The following is a 4,569-nucleotide window of genomic DNA, read 5'->3' on the forward strand; positions in this document are numbered from 1 at the left end:
GGGTGCGGTGTACAAAACCAGGTAATCGGATCAGGGGCAGCCACACATTGCTGCAGTTCTTTTTGGTTTAGTACGAACAAATGCACTTTGCTCTGCCTTCCATGGTATTGCTCCCTTGTGTAATGCCAATAGGCTTGTACCCTTCCATCGGCAGAAACAAGGGGGAGGGTTTGGACAAAATTAAATAAACACACACCCACACCCCCGGATCCATTTTGTCACGTGAGTTCTATAAGCAGTTTTCGAATTTGTATATTTTAATTTTTACGTGGGGGGAAAAATGTCTGCATTCCTTTTTTTTCTGTCTACCCTTCCAGTAGCATGCTGCTTATAATTGTGGCCCTCTGATTTTGGAGATGAGCTTTGTGTCTTTCAACTCCTAAAAATGGCAGCTAGGATTTGCTTTGAACTGGCACTGTGGTGTTTAGGTCTTTGTCGTCTTTTTTTTTCTTCCTTTCATTTTTCTTCTGTATTTGAACCATTTGCGCTCTAGCATGGCCCCAGAGTTATTTCTTTTGGCACTTAAATTGGCTGAAATTGGAGCATGGAGAAGATGGAAAAACATTTAGTCCCACTTCTCTAGATGCATTGTATATCAGGAATCCACCCTCATTTGCAGTACACCTTGTCTAGGCTGCCAAAGACAGGAGAGTTGGGGTGGCTGAGATCATTCCGAAGCTGTTTGCCATAGGAAAATGTTCGCCTCTTTTGACTCTTAAGATCTGTTTTTAAGGCAGCTTGATGGTATAAAAAGGTTGTAAGTTCGCTCTGTCTGGAGAGAAACACTGGTTGTGGTTCTGCTTAGCACATTGGGTTCTCTTCTTGGCTCTGCCATGGACCACATCTTTTGCCTATGGGCAGGACCCTTGATCTTGGTCTTCTGTGGGCTCCGTTCATTCTTTGCCTTGTGTATCTAGACAGCAAGTTCCTCAGGTGTGACAATCCTTCGCAATGTGTCCAGTTGTGGACGTATATGATCTTTCAGGGTGTGAATCTCAGTTCTGGCTTTTAGGTGTTACCATAGTATGAACGACAAAAGTTCATGATATGCAAAGCTTGTCTTGGTTCCCCGCCAGTTCCTTTGTAGGGAACAGATTGACTTCCTTCGATTTTGGACACCTTCTATGATGAACTGAAAGTTTTTTAGACGCTCGTTTCCTTTCGTGTTTGGGAAAGGCAGATACGTGTTGGGCTAAAATAATAATTAGGCTTGGCTGTTTATACAAGTGGGGAAACCATGGGTAGAAAAAAAACTGAAGAATTAAGTCTCGGAATGAACTGGGAGGAAAAGAATAATGTTTTTCCGCTTCAATTTGCTGCTGAAGTTGAGGTGCACCATACTTCCCTGGTACCTCTCTGAGTTTGTGTCTCTGCAGTATGAGTGTACTTGGCAATGTTGTGGCAGCTTCTCGTGTGTATGCATTGCAGACGCTTAATTTTGTATGCCAATAGGATGTTACTGAGGCTCACAGGAAAATTTCAAGAGGTAAAGAAGCCTACCTTGAAAAATAAAAGATGACGAATAATTTGTTGTAGCTGTACATGAAAATATTTTGAAATCTTAAGTTTGTGAGTTTGTGGATGGCTAGGTCTATGCTTAAAGCATATGAATAAAGCAAACCTGTGCGTGCCACCATATTATAGATATATATATATTTATATTTTTTTTAGCACAAAACCACCTATAAAGTTCCTTCCCTTGAGCAGCACAGAGACCATGCTCTGCAAGTCTGCAACCAGCTGAACTGAGCAAAGAAATTGCCTTAGTACTTTTTTTTTTTTTTTTTTTTTTAAATCTCCTTGCCTTTTTAAACAGAGATCGGCTCAAGGAAAGCAACTACGTGTGCAATCATGCTGGCAGATTTCAGGGCACCGAAATGTCTGTGAGCTGGTAGGAGACTGGGGGATTGGGAGCGCCATGCAACTGGGGATGGGCAGGAATAGCGGGGAGGAATTCAGCCAGGCTGAGCTTTGGGCAGAACAAAACCCATCTGACCCAGCCCAATACAAAGGACATATTAAATCAAGATCCCTCCTAACACAACGTAGATGGAGCTCGCTTAGCACAGAGTTGATGGTTTGGCCTGGAATACTGTGTTTGCCAGGGGAATAGGTACTACAGCCTGCACTGCCCCGGGAGTGTGGGGAACCCCTCCAGCCGCTCTGCCTTCTGCAGTTTTACAACCTTGCCTCGGTGCAGAGCATCACCACTTCTTTGACACTGTTTTTAGTTTCCTTTTTGGGACCTTTATCCTTGATTACATATCACACTATCACATACATACATATCACACATTCTGCAAACACCAGAATTCACCAGACACTGAGAGTGACCAATTAATCACCATGAGATTGTACAGAGCAGTAATTAGCTGAAAAAACAACAGAACCAAAACTGTTAAACAGCTCCTATGTAATTCAGCTTTTAAGGCCCCAAATTTCCATTCGCTCTCAGATTTTCTTCAGTTTTAAATAATTATCTAGACTCAAAACCTTTTCCAGGAAAGCAAATGAGGCATTCTGGGGCTGAATTCCAAAATACGTTTCCCTTCTTGCGCACACAAACTACCAGTCTACAAAAATAGGTACAAGGAGACTGAAACAATCTGAGTATTATCAACACAGGTCCAGATGTGGAGAGCCTCTTGTATTCTGGAGGTTTGGAAGCCACAACTGTTTTTTCTGGAAATGTCCTTAAATTCCACATTTTGGAGGGACAAATAGCACAGACAACTATTTGATGTTTCTTCAGCTAGGCTAGGATTTGTGTGTTCTTGTTCTCTGTTAGGGACCCTTTGCAGACTTAGATAAAGGAAGGAACAATTTTTGCCGCTGTATGCTCTTCGCTAATTTGTGAGACAGCAGAATTATGAGTGAGCCACACGTACTTCCAATCTAAAGGGAAAATAATTTCCTGGGGAAAACATCACTCGAGCTCTTCTGTCCAACACTGACATTACTACCATGTCTTAGTTTGGTACTTAAGAGTCCTTGGGACTCAGTATTGAAGTAAATACAGTTAACGGTGGAGACCTTACCAAAACGAGCCCAACCCAAAGATAAAAATATATCACGGATGCAGATGATGGCTGCCAGCTAAATGATAATAGAATGTGGTCTCCCATCTCAAGCAAGGGTGTCATCAGTTAATGAGCAATGTTCACTTACCTACCCTACTCAGGTCAATTTGAGCTAATGACGCGCTTTGCAAGGATGTGAACTGCAATGCCATTGAAGAGAATGTTGGCATTAATTTGCTTTAACAGCAGAGTGCAGGCGGGCCCCAACGAGCGTAGGATCCTATTCCATTGTGTCCATAAAAATCCTACACTGATCACCAGAGACATGAAATCAATTTAGCAAAAGAGCTGTATTCAGTGGCACTGTGGCACCTCTTTTAATTAACGCTTCCCTTCAGACCTTGGAGGAGTTGAATCTTTGGCTCAATTTGTAATATACTATGATCGTTCTAACCCCAAAATAAAGCAACTCAGATTTTTTGGTTTTTTCCCCGACCCTTGGCTGACTTCTGACAAAAAATGGAAGAAAAGTTAGTGAAATCCTGAACGTGCTCTCTCTTCCAGCAAATCCACTATTTTTAAACAGATTTTTGAAAAAAAGAAAAGCTAAATTATCAGAAGTGCCATGTCTTTGCCTCCAAAATAATGAAAACCAGTTAGATTTATAGAATAATAATAAAAATAATAAAGAAGAGAGCAGAAAATCTCCCTTTGTGTAGTTCCGGCAGGACAAACGCTCCAGATAACTTGCAGGACCAACGCTGACCTTAGAGAGACAAAAGGAGCCATAAGGAATGAATTTAGTTTAATGAATTTTCTTGGCTAAAGCAGAATCGTCTCCAGCAAGGATTGATTTACAAAGCTTGGAGCAGATTACTGTATTTGCTATATTAGAGAAGGCAAATTAAGTATTATCAGTGATCTAAATACAAGGACAGTATTACAGATTTCATTATCTTAAATAATCCTTTTCACCTTGTCTTTGTTTTGCTCTCCTTCCTACCAAGCTCTCACAAAACCAAGATCTTGAGTATTTGACTGGAAGACAGTCATGAAACTTGCACAAAAATCAGAAATCCCATCCACAACTTGGCACTAAAGACTTCTCTCAAGTTCACACCCTCTACAGCTCAGTATCACGTGGCAGTTCCCATTTAACAAGATGGCTTTATTTGGGAAGATTCTTAACTGTTAGAAGAAAACCACATCAAATTATAGAACCTACATTTGAGTCTTCCACATCTGACTTGACTACGCTTTTGTTCCAATAAATAACATTTGCCAGCAGTTGAATCCAGCACATGCTATTTCTGAGTTGTTTTCTGCATTCTACAAATACATTACACCTTCAAGGGTGCGTATCGTATGCTTGGTGGAGATAGAAGTGTCTTTTTCCAGCTGTCTTAAGATTTGTGTCTTTTGGAGTTAATGTAACATCTGGAACTAGAAATTGGAAACAATTCAGATCAGAAACAAGCATACCTTTGTCAAGCCTATATTTGTTCAAGTCCTGGACAAAATTTGCAAGCCAAATTTTCCAAATGATGTA

Source organism: Egretta garzetta, unplaced genomic scaffold (assembly GCF_000687185.1).
Source record: "Egretta garzetta isolate BGI_Z169 unplaced genomic scaffold, ASM68718v1 scaffold840, whole genome shotgun sequence".
Taxonomy (NCBI): domain Eukaryota; kingdom Metazoa; phylum Chordata; class Aves; order Pelecaniformes; family Ardeidae; genus Egretta; species Egretta garzetta.